Below are 13248 nucleotides of genomic sequence, written 5' to 3' on the forward strand. Positions count from 1 at the left end.
CAAATCATCTAGTCACTTGTGCACATCATTAAAGCAATTTCTTATTCCTTTGAACAAATTGCAATTGATAATGTACAAGTGTCAGCTTTTTTCCACATTATCAATTGCTCACGTCATGTTGATCAAAATATAGTAGATGGTTCTCTGTTGAATAGTCTTACCCCTCAAAACATTTAGGCATTAGTTCCTTGCATAAGCCATTACATGCAAAATTGTTGAACTATTTGTCACAAACTGTCAAGCATAGTTTTACACATTTCTATAAGACCTTTTGTACAAAAACGTAAACTGATGAATCGTGCAGGTGAAATTGACCCTCACTCATGAAGGAATGAAGTTTTGATTTACATAGCCTGCAATTGTGACAATCACTGCATTCAAACCTGTGTAGATCAGTCAATTTTTAATATACAGACTTAAAACTCAGGATTCTGTAACAGCATACTCCATTCAAGATATGTGTTTACTGTGACAACCAGAAGTGCCTTAAGATGGTGTCATAGATGCTGTTTTGAAGGGGTAAAAGGTCAGAACTTTTCAAAACTTCATATATGTGATTAGACAACCCTCGTGAACTGTAAATCAGTCATTTCTCCCAACAGATGTCAAAGAAAAGCTCTCACACACACACACTGCAGGGATGGAGTGAAAAGGTACGGTGCTTAAAGACACACAAAGCCTGCAATGGCATTACTATTATCTACAAGCCGTGCCGAGTTCAACGAGATGCCCCGCTTGACCGTAGCTCACTCGGTCTGAGCGCAGCCACAGTGACAACAAGACGGACCCAGAGCTGTCTGTCTGTCTGTCTGTCTGTCTGTCTGTCTCTGTCTGTCTCTCTATCTCTCTCTCTCACATTCTCTCTCTCTCTCTTTCTCTACGATTAGAATGTAAAGTCTCTCCCTATCTCTTTTGGATAACTTTATGAAATAGATACTCTCTCTCTCTCTTTCTCTCTCTCTCAATTAAGTTAAATTCAATTCAAGGGTCTTTATTGGCATGGGAAACATGTGTTTACATTGCCAAAGCAACTGAGGTAGATAATATACAACAGTGAAATAAACAATAAAAATGAACAGTAAACATTACACATGCAGAAGTTTCAAAACAATAAAGACATTACAAATGTCATATTATATATATATATATACAGTGTTGTAACGATGTACAAATGGTTAAAGTACAAAAGGGAATGAGATCCCTGAATGGTAAAAAAAGCATCTCCAAATAGAATATGTTTGTATCACAAATTATCTTACAGATATATCTTACAGATATTTTGACCATATCTGACAGGCTCCCAAAGGCAATCAAAGGATCTAGCTCACTTAATGCCCCATACCCTCCCCATCAGCAATCAGCCCTGCCATTGTTTGTATTCATACTGTTTTGTAAAGAATGGCTTCTTGTCTGTTAGGTTGTATTCCACTGGGAAAGTGATTACAGTTTTCCTCAGTCGCTTTGGTGCATTTCTTAGATCAAAAGTGCAATTCTTGATACGACTTGTACAAATTCCAAATCATCTAGTCACTTGTGCACATCATTAAAGCAATTTCTTATTCCTTTGAACAAATTGCAATTGATAATGTACAAGTGTCAGCTTTTTTCCACATTATCAATTGCTCACGTCATGTTGATCAAAATATAGTAGATGGTTCTCTGTTGAATAGTCTTACCCCTCAAAACATCTAGGCATTAGTTCCTTGCATAAGCCATTACATGCAAAATTGTTTAACTATTTGTCATAAACTGTCAAGCATAGTTTTACACATTTCTATAAGACCTTTTGTACAAAAACGTAAACTGATGAATCGTGCAGGTGAAATTGACCCTCACTCATGAAGGAATGAAGTTTTGATTTACATAGCCTGCAATTGTGACAATCACTGCATTCAAACCTGTGTAGATCAGTCAATTTTTAATATACAGACTTAAAACTCAGGATTCTGTAACAGCATACTCCATTCAAGATATGTGTTTACTGTGACAACCAGAAGTGCCTTAAGATGGTGTCATAGATGCTGTTTTGAAGGGGTAAAAGGTCAGAACTTTTCAAAACTTCATATATGTGATTAGACAACCCTCGTGAACTGTAAATCAGTCATTTCTCCCAACAGATGTCAAAGAAAAGCTCTCACACACACACACAGCAGGGATGGAGTGAAAAAGTGCGATGCTTAAAGACACACAAAGCCTGCAATGGCATTACTATTATCTCCAGGCCGTGCCGAGTTCAACGAGATGCCCCGCTTGACCGTAGCTCACTCGGTCTGAGCGCAGCCACAGTGACAACAAGACGGACCCAGAGCTGTCTGTCTGTCTGTCTGTCTCTGTCTGTCTCTGTCTGTCTCTGTCTGTCTCTGTCTGTCTCTGTCTGTCTGTCTGTCTGTCTGTCTGTTTGTCTGTCTGTCTGTCTGTCTGTCTGTCTCTGTCTGTGTCTGTCGGTCTCTGTCTGTGTCTGTCTGTCTGTCTGTCTGTCTGTCTGTCTGTATCTCTCTCACATTCTCTCTCTCTCTCTTTCTCTACGATTAGAATGTAAAGTCTCTCCCTATCTCTCTCTCTCTTTTGGATAACTTTAGGAAATAGAGTCTCTCTCAATTCAATTCAATTCAAGGGGCTTTATTCAATTCAAGGGGCTTCTCTCTCTCTCTCTCAATTCAATTCAATTCAATTCAAGGGGCTTTATTGGCATGGGAAACATGTGTTTACATTACCAAGCGAGTGAGGTAGATAATATACAACAGTGAAATAAACAATAAAAATGAACAGTAAACATTACACATGCAGAAGTTTCAAAACAATAAAGACATTACAAATGTCATATTATATATATATACAGTGTTGTAACAATGTACAAATGGTTAAAGTACAAAAGGGAATGAGATCCCTGAATGGTAAAAAAACATCTCCAAATAGAATATGTTTGTATCACAAATTATCTTACAGATATTTTGACCATATCTGACAGGCTCCCAAAGGCAATCAAAGGATCTAGCTCACTTAATGCCCCATACCCTCCCCATCACCAATCAGCCCTGCCATTGTTTGTATTCATACTGTTTTGTAAAGAATGTCTTCTTGTCTGTTAGGTTGTATTCCACTGGGAAAGTGATTACAGTTTTCCTCAGTCGCTTTGGTGCATTTCTTAGATCAAAAGTGCAATTCTTAATACGACTTGTACAAATTCCAAATCATCTAGTCACTTGTGCACATCATTAAAGCAATTTCTTATTCCTTTGAACAAATTGCAATTGATAATGTACAAGTGTCAGCTTTTTTCCACATTATCAATTGCTCACGTCATGTTGATAAAAATATAGTAGATGGTTCTCTGTTGAATAGTCTTACCCCTCAAAACATCTAGGCATTAGTTCCTTGCATAAGCCATTACATGCAAAATTGTTTAACTATTTGTCATAAACTGTCAACCTCTCTCCGCCTCTCTCCCTTTTCACTCCCCTCTCTCCCTTTTCACTCCCCTCTCTCCCTTTTCACTCCCCTCTCTCCCTTTTCACTCCCTCTCTCCTCCTCTCTCCATTTTCACTCCCTCTCTCCGCCTCTCTCCCTTTTCACTCCCCTCTCTCCGCCTCTCTCCCTTTTCACTCCCCTCTCTCCGCCTCTCTCCCTTTTCACTCCCCTCTCTCCCTTTTCACTCCCCTCTCTCCCTTTTCACTCCCCTCTCTCCGCCTCTCTCCCTTTTTCACTCCTCTCTCCGCTTCTCTCCCTTTTCACTCCCTCTCTCCGCCTCTCTCCCTTTTCACTCCCTCTCTCCGCCTCTCTCCCTTTTCACTCCCTCTCTCCGCCTCTCTCCCTTTTCACTCCCTCTCTCCGCCTCTCTCCCTTTTCACTCCCTCTCTCCGCCTCTCTCCTTTTTCACTCCCTCTCTTCCCTTTTCACTCCCTCTCTCTCCCTTTTCACTCTCTCTCTCCCTTTTCACACCCTCTCTCCGCCTCTCTCCCTTTTCACTCCCTCTCTCCGCCTCTCTCCCTTTTCACTCCCCTCTCTCCGCCTCTCTCCCTTTTCACTCCCCTCTCTCGCCTCTCTCCCTTTTCACTCCCTTCTCCCCGCCTCTCTCCCTTTTCACTCCCTCTCTCCGCCTCTCTCCCTTTTCACTCCCCTCTCTCCCTTTTCACTCCCCTTTCTCCGCCTCTCTCCCTTTTCACTCCCTCTCTCCGCCTCTTTCCATTTTCACTCCCCTCTCTCCGCCTCTCACCCTTTTCCCTCCCCTCTCTCCGCCTCTCTCCCTTTTCACTCCCCTCTCTCCGCTTCTCTCCCTTTTTACTCCCTTCTCTCCGCCTCTCTCCTTCTTTTTACTCCCCTCTCTCCGCCTCTCTACCTTTTCACTCCCTCTCCCTCTCTAAGAACTTCCCATTTGAATCAATAAGGATTGCAGTTGTGGGTGACTATCTGTGTGGAGCAGACTGGGAGGCTGGTATTCTGACCTGGGCTGGAGCAGACTGGGAGGCTGGTATTCTGACCTGGGCTGGAGCACACTGTGCTGGAGCAGACTGGGAGACTGGTATTCTGACCTGGGCTGGAGCACACTGTGCTGGAGCAGACTGGGAGCCTGGTATTCTGACCTGTGCTGGAGCAGACTGGGAGACTGGTATTCTGACCTGGGCTGGAGCACACTGTGTTGGAGCAGACTGAGAGGCTGGTTGGCTGACCTGGGCTGGAGCCCACTGGGAGACTGGTATTCTGACCTGTGCAGGAGCAGACTGGGAGACTGGTATTCTGACCTGGGCTGGAGCAGACTGGGAGACTGGTATTCTGACCTGGGCTGGAGCAGACTGGGAGGCTGGTATTCTGACCTGGGCTGGAGCACACTGGGAGGCTGGTATTCTGACCTTTGCTGGAGCAGACTGGGAGGCTGGTATTCTGACATGGGCTGGAGCAGACTGGGAGACTGGTATTCTGACCTGGGCTGGAGCAGACTGGGAGGCTGGTATTCTGACCTGGGCTGGAGCAGACTGGGAGGCTGGTATTCTGACCTGGGCTGGAGCAGACTAGGAGGCTGGTATTCTGACCTGTGCTGGAGCAGACTGGGAGGCTGGTATTCTGACCTGTGCTGGAGCAGACTGGGAGAGTGGTCAGGTATTCTGCCACTGTGTACTCTCTGTTTAGGGCCAAATAGCATTCTAGTTTTCTCTGTTTTTTTGTTAATTCTTTCCAATGTGTCAAGTAATTATCTTTTTGGTTTCTCAGGATTTGGTTGGGTCTAATTGTGCTGTTGTCCAGGGGCTCTGTGGGGTGTGTTTATGTTTGTGAACAGAGCACAATGACCAGCTTGCTTAGGGGACTCTTCTCCAGGTTCATCTCTCTGTAGGGGATGGCTTTGTTAATGGCCCATACCCTCCCCATCACCAATCAGCCCTGCCATTGTTTGTATTCATACTGTTTTGTAAAGAATGGCTTCTTGTCTGTTAGGTTGTCTTCCACTGGGAAAGTGATTACAGTTTTCCTCAGTCGCTTTGGTGCATTTCTTAGATCAAAAGTGCAATTCTTGATACGACTTGTACAAATTCCAAATCATCTAGTCACTTGTGCACATCATTAAAGCAATTTCTTATTCCTTTGAACAAATTGCAATTGATAATGTACAAGTGTCAGCTTTTTTCCACATTATCAATTGCTCACGTCATGTTGATCAAAATATAGTATATGGTTCTCTGTTGAATAGTCTTACCCCTCAAAACATCTAGGCATTAGTTCCTTGCATAAGCCATTACATGCAAAATTGTTGAACTATTTGTCATAAACTGTCAAGCATAGTTTTACACATTTCTATAAGACCTTTTGTACAAAAACGTAAACTGATGAATCGTGCAGGTGAAATTGACCCTCACTCATGAAGGAATGAAGTTTTGATTTACATAGCCTGCAATTGTGACAATCACTGCATTCAAACCTGTGTAGATCAGTCAATTTTTAATATACAGACTTAAAACTCAGGATTCTGTAACAGCATACTCCATTCAAGATATGTGTTTACTGTGACAACCAGAAGTGCCTTAAGATGGTGTCATAGATGCTGTTTTGAAGGGGTAAAAGGTCAGAACTTTTCAAAACTTCATATATGTGATTAGACAACCCTCGTGAACTGTAAGTCAGTCATTTCTCCCAACAGATGTCAAAGAAAAGCTCTCACACACACACACAGCAGGGATGGAGTGAAAAAGTACGATGCTTAAAGACACACAAAGCCTGCAATGGCATTACTATTATCTCCAGGCCGTGCCGAGTTCAACGAGATGCCCCGCTTGACCGTAGCTCACTCGGTCTGAGCGCAGCCACAGTGACAACAAGACGGACCCAGAGCTGTCTGTCTGTCTGTCTGTCTGTCTGTCTCTGTCTGTGTCTGTCGGTCTCTGTCTGTGTCTCTGTCTGTCTGTCTGTCTGTCTGTCTGTCTGTCTGTATCTCTCTCACATTCTCTCTCTCTCTCTTTCTCTACGATTAGAATGTAAAGTCTCTCCCTATCTCTTTCTCTCTTTTGGATAACTTTAGGAAATAGATTCTCTCTCTCAATTCAATTCAATTCAAGGGGCTTTATTCAATTCAAGGGGCTTCTCTCTCTCTCTCTCTCTCTCTCTCTCTCTCTCTCAATTCAATTCAATTCAAGGGGCTTTATTGGCATGGGAAACATGTGTTTACATTACCAAAGCGAGTGAGGTAGATAATATACAACAGTGAAATAAACAATAAAAATGAACAGTAAACATTACACATGCAGAAGTTTCAAAACAATAAAGACATTACAAATGTCATAATATATAAATATACAGTGTTGTAACAATGTACAAATGGTTAAAGTACAAAAGGGAATGAGATCCCTGAATGGTAAAAAAAGCATCTCCAAATAGAACATGTTTGTATTGTGGCAAAGAAGGGGGTCGAGTGATAAATGGCAGATATGTGAGAGCAGAACTAATAAATGGGCTCTGCCCGATCACTAAAATGGCCACCCCGATCAGAACTACAGATCACAAAATGGCCGACTGCCAAAACTACAAGTCCCAGAAGCAAGGGGAACCCACAGAAGGTGGAGCCGACACACAGATAAAGGGTCAAGGAAAACCAGGAAGAGGAAGTGAGGGCTGGAAGGATCTGTGAACCATAGAGAAAGAGACAATAGATATTGGCTGGATTTACTGTGTATGAGCTGGACTGTTTTGGACTTACCTGTTGGCGTTTGGACCTGGACCTACTGAGAACCCGATTCGTGTACCGAACCCTGCTATCCTTGACCTTGCCTACGACCTGGGTGGACCAGGACGGAGAGACAAACACACAGGTACTGTCCTGTTCGAAAGAACTCTCATTCTGGGGTAATTTGGTGACAGTTTCCCACTTAATTTGTGACAAATGCTCATAATCTTGAAGAGGTTTGCCACAGTATCACAAATTATCTTACAGATATTTTGACCATATCTGACAGGCTCCCAAAGGCAATCAAAGGATCTAGCTCACTTAATGCCCCATACCCTCCCCATCACCAATCAGCCCTGCCATTGTTTGTATTCATACTGTTTTGTAAAGAATGGCTTCTTGTCTGTTAGGTTGTATTCCACTGGGAAAGTGATTACAGTTTTCCTCAGTCGCTTTGGTGCATTTCTTAGATCAAAAGTGCAATTCTTGATATGACTTGTACAAATTCCAAATCATCTAGTCACTTGTGCACATCATTAAAGCAATTTCTTATTCCTTTGAACAAATTGCAATTGATAATGTACAAGTGTCAGCTTTTTTCCACATTATCAATTGCTCACGTCATGTTGATCAAAATATAGTAGATGGTTCTCTGTTGAATAGTCTTACCCCTCAAAACATCTAGGCATTAGTTCCTTGCATAAGCCATTACATGCAAAATTGTTTAACTATTTGTCATAAACTGTCAACCTCTCTCCGCCTCTCTCCCTTTTCACTCCCCTCTCTCCCTTTTCACTCCCCTCTCTCCCTTTTCACTCCCTCTCTCCGCCTCTCTCCCTTTTCACTCCCTCTCTCCGCCTCTCTCCCTTTTCACTCCCTCTCTCCGCCTCTCTCCCTTTTCACTCCCTCTCTCCGCCTCTCTCCCTTTTCACTCCCTCTCTCCGCCTCTCTCCCTTTTCACTCCCTCTCTCCGCCTCTCTCCCTTTTCACTCCCTCCCTCTCCGCCTCTCTCCCTTTTCACTCCCTCTCTCTCCCTTTTCACTCCCTCTCTCTCCCTTTTCACTCCCTCTCTCCGCCTCTCTCCCTTTTCACTCCCCTCTCTCCGCCTCTCTCCCTTTTCACTCCCCTCTTTCCGACTCTCTCCCTTTTCACTCCCCTCTCTCCGCCTCTCTCCCTTTTCACTCAATCTCTCCGCCTCTCTCCCTTTTCACTCAATCTCTCCGCCTCTCTCCCTTTTCACTCCCTCTCTCCGCCTTTCTACCTTTTCACTCCCCTCTCTCCGCCTCTCTCCCTTTTCACTCCCTCTCCCTCTCTAAGAACTTCCCATTTGAATCAATAAGGATTGCAGTTGTGGGTGACTATCTGGGTGGAGCAGACTGGGAGGCTGGTATTCTGACCTGGGCTGGAGCAGACTGGGAGACTGGTATTCTGACCTGGGCTGGAGCAGACTGGGAGGCTGGTATTCTGACCTGGGCTGGAGCACACTGTGCTGGAGCAGACTGGGAGACTGGTATTCTGACCTGGGCTGGAGCAGACTGGGAGACTGGTATTCTGACCTGGGCTGGAGCAGACTGGTAGGCTGGTGCAGTGTAATCAGGCTGTGTGGTGGAGGCCATCCTGTTCTCGGGTTCTGCTTGTGTTATGCCAACCACCAGGTCATTATTACCACCAGGTCATTATAACCACCAGGTCATTATAACCACCAGGTCATTATAACCACCAGGTCATTATAACCACCAGGTCATTATTACCACCAGGTCATTATTACCACCAGGTCATTATTACCACCAGGTCATTATAACCACCAGGTCATTATTACCACCAGGTCATTATTACCACCAGGTCATTATAACCACCAGGTTATTATTACCACCAGGTCATTATAACCACCAGGTCATTATTACCACCAGGTCATTATTACCACCAGGTCATTATTACCACCAGGTCATTATTACCACCAGGTCATTAGAACCACCAGGTCATTAGAACCACCAGGTCATTAGAACCACCAGGTCATTAGAACCACCAGGTCATTAGAACCACCAGGTCATTATTACCACCAGGTCATTATAACCACCAGGTCATTATTACCACCAGGTCATTATTACCACCAGGTCATTATTACCACCAGGTCATTATTACCACCAGGTCATTAGAACCACCAGGTCATTAGAACCACCAGGTCATTAGATCCACCAGGTCAGGGAGAAAAGACTCACCTTGTCGCTCAGGTAGGGTATCAGCCTGAGCTATTTAAAAACACGTTTTCAACATTTCAAGATAGCAGTTAGTTTAGTTAGATGTAAATAAAGATAGCTGAGAAGTGGGACTGTGTCATTGTTTCTGACAAGATCTCTCATTGATCTCGGGTTCAGCCACCAGGGGGCACCAAACCTCTTTGAAAAGTTCATGTGAATAGTTACCACTTCTCAGGAGATGATAGACTTAGCCTTTCAAATGTTTTGTAATGATGGGATGGCTATTGAACAGAACTTTAAAACCTGGTTTTCTTGTATGTACCAGTTCATGAAATCACACATTTGACCTTTACGCTCACTGAGTCTGTACATAGTCAAAGCTTTCCTTAAAACCTGTTGGGGATGGGGGCGCTGTTTAGACTATTTATGCTAATGTGGCTAATTTTTTAAACGGCTTCCCACAAAATCCTTGATCGTACAATATGCATATTATTATTATTATTGGATAGAAAACAGTCTATAGTTTCTATAGGAGTTGAAATTTTGTCTCTAAGTGGAACAGAGCCCATTCTACAGCAATTTCCCTGACATGGAGTCAGATTTGAGAAATGTTGGCCACTTTTCTGAAGTCAGTTAAAAGGGCACTGTCGTTGCTATGACTATACGGACACTTCTTACGTCTTCCCCTGGATGCCTTTACGTGATGACGATTCCAACGGGCTCGATTGCGCGTTCACAGGCCCTACAAATGAGAACACTGAAGCTAGTCATTCTTTGGGAGCTGCGTAACGCGCGTGGAAGACACCGACCCTCTCCTGTTCCAAGCGTTAGTTTAGCCTGTTATATTTCTCCGGTCATCTTTTCACTCGTTATAGGAGTTACAAACATCATAAAGTAGTTAATTTAAAGCGTTTTATAGCAATTTATATCCGTTTAGTGCGATTTTGGGACATTTATTTTTGCAACGATGTGAAAAGTTGGGCACGCTTTTCAGTTCATCCCGAACGCAGTTGACATTTCCACATGGCAAGAGGACAGCTTTCCACCAAAAGACGATTTCTCCCAAGAAAGGATCCTTTGCCCAAGATACTGATGGAAAAACAGCTCAAGGTAGGACATTTTTATTATGATAAATCGTGTTTCTGTCGAAACATTTTAGTGGCTTAGGACGCCATGTTTTTTGACGTAGCTTCGCTTGGCGCAAACTGTATTGAAAAGTAAGGATAAATTAAAAAATGTAATAACGCAATTGTATTAAGAATTAAATTGTCTATCAATCCCTGTCCACCCTATATTTTTTAGTCACGTTTATGAGTATTTATGTATAAGAGTAGATCACTGTCTAAGTGGCGCAAGGACATTTTCTGACCAGCTGAGCTACATTTCACATTGTCTAACCATGATTTTGGTGGCTAAATATAAACATTTTCGATCAAACTGTATATGCATGTTGTAATGTGATGTTACAGGAGTGTCATCGGAAGAATTCTGAGAAGGTTAGTGAAAAAATTAATATCTTTTGGCGATGTTGACTTTTATCGCTCACTTTGGCTAGAATCAATGCTGGGCTGCTAATTGCTATGTGCTAAGCTAATATAATGATTTATTGTGTTTTCGCTGTAAGACACTTAGAAAATCTGAAATATTGTCTGTATTCACAGGATCTGTGTCTTTCGATTCGTGTATGCTGTGTATTTTTACGAAATGTTTGATGATTAGTAGTTAGGTAAACACGTTGCTCATTGTAATTATTCTAGTCCATTTGTGATGGTGGGTGCAATTGTAAACTATGCCATATACCTGAAATATACACTTTTTTCTAACAAAACCTATCCCATACCATAAATATGTTATCAGACTGTCATCTAATGAGTTTTTTTGTTGGTTAGGGGCTATAAATATCTTAGTTTAGCCGAATTGGTGATGGCTACTGGTGTTGGTGGACAAATAAAAGATGGTGGATTATGCTAATGTGTTTTTAGGTAATAGATGTACATCTTTACATATTGTGTCTTCCCTGTAAAACATTTTAAAAAGCGGATATGTTGACTGGATTCATAAGATCTGTGTCTTTCATTAGCTGTATTGGACTTTAATGTGTGAAAGTTAAATATTTTAAAAAAATATTTTTTTTGAATTTCGCGGCACTGGTTTTTCAGTGGGGGGGGGGGGGTGTGCCGCTAGCGCCACGCTGATCCTAGACAGGTTAAGTTTGGGTCAGTCACAGTGGTCAGGTATTCTGCCCTTTCTCCGCCTCTCTCCCTTTTCACTCCCTCTCTCCGCCTCTTTCCCTTATCACTCCCCTCTCTCCGCCTCTCTCCCTTTTCACTCCCTCTCTCCGCCTCTCTCCCTTTTCACTCCCTCTCTCCGCCTCTCTCCCTTTTCACTCCCCTCCGCCTCTCTCCCTTTTCACTCCCTCTCTCCGCCTTTCTCCCTTTTCGCTCCCTCTCTCCGCCTCTCTCCCTTTTCACTCCCTCTCTCCGCCTCTCTCCATTTTCACTCCCCTTTCTCCGCCTCTCTCCCTTTTCACTCCCGTCTCTCCCTTTTCACTCCCCTCTCTCCGCCTCTCTCCCTTTTCACTCCCTCTCTCCGCCTCTCTCCCTTTTCACTCCCCTTTCTCCGCCTCTCTCCCTTTTCACTCCCCTCTCTCCGCCTCTCTCCCTTTTCACTCCCTCTCTCCGCCTCTCTCCCTTTTCACTCCCCTCTCTCCGCCTCTCTCCCTTTTCACTCCCCTTTCTCCGCCTCTCTCCCTTTTCACTCCCCTCTCTCCGCCTCTCTCCCTTTTTACTCCCCTTTCTCTGCCTCTCTACCTTTTCACTCCCTCTCCCTCTCTAAGAACTTCCCATTTGAATCAATAAGGATTGCAGTTGTGGGTGACTATCTGGGTGGAGCAGACTGGGAGGCTGGTATTCTGACCTGGGCTGGAGCAGACTGAGAGGCTGGTATTCTGACCTGGGCTGGAGCAGACTGGGAGGCTGGTATTCTGACCTGGGCTGGAGCACACTGTGCTGGAGCAGACTGGGAGGCTGGTATTCTGACCTGGGCTGGAGCAGACTAGGAGGCTGGTATTCTGACCTGGGCTGGAGCAGACTGGGAGACTGGTGTTCTGACCTTGGCTGGAGCAGACTGGGAGACTGGTATTCTGACCTGGGCTGGAGCAGACTGGGAGGCTGGTATTCTGACCTGGGCTGGAGCACACTGTGCTGGATAAGACTGGGAGACTGGTATTCTGACCTGTGCCGGAGCAGACTGAGAGGCTGGTATTCTGACCTGGGCTGGAGCAGACTGGTAGGCTGGTGCAGTGTCATCAGGCTGTGTGGTGGAGGCCATCCTGTTCTCGGGTTCTGCTTGTGTTATGCCAACCACCAGGTCATTATAACCACCAGGTCATTATAACCACCAGGTCATTATTACCACCAGGTCATTAGAACCACCAGGTCATTAGAACCACCAGGTCATTAGAACCACCAGGTCATTAGAACCACCAGGTCAGGGAGAAAAGACTCACCTTGTCGCTCAGGTAGGGTATCAGCCTGAGCTATTTAAAAACACTTTTTCAACAATTCAAGATAGCAGTTAGTTTAGTTTGATGTAAATAAAGATAGCTGAGAAGTGGGACTGTGTCATTGTTTCTGACAAGATCTCTCATTGATCTCGGGTTCAGCCACCAGGGGGCACCAAACCTCTTTGAAAAGTTCATGTGAATAGTTACCACTTCTCAGGAGATGATAGACTTAGCCTTTCAAATGTTTTGTAATGATGGGATGGTAATTGAACAGAACTTTAAAACCTGGTTTTCTTGTATGTACCAGTTCATGAAATCACACATTTGACCTTTATGCTCACTGAGTCTGTACATAGTCAAAGCTTTCCTTAAGTTTGGGTCAGTCACAGTGGTCAGGT

The sequence above is a fragment of the Salvelinus fontinalis genome, unplaced genomic scaffold (assembly GCF_029448725.1).
Source record: "Salvelinus fontinalis isolate EN_2023a unplaced genomic scaffold, ASM2944872v1 scaffold_0064, whole genome shotgun sequence".
Lineage (NCBI taxonomy): Eukaryota > Metazoa > Chordata > Actinopteri > Salmoniformes > Salmonidae > Salvelinus > Salvelinus fontinalis.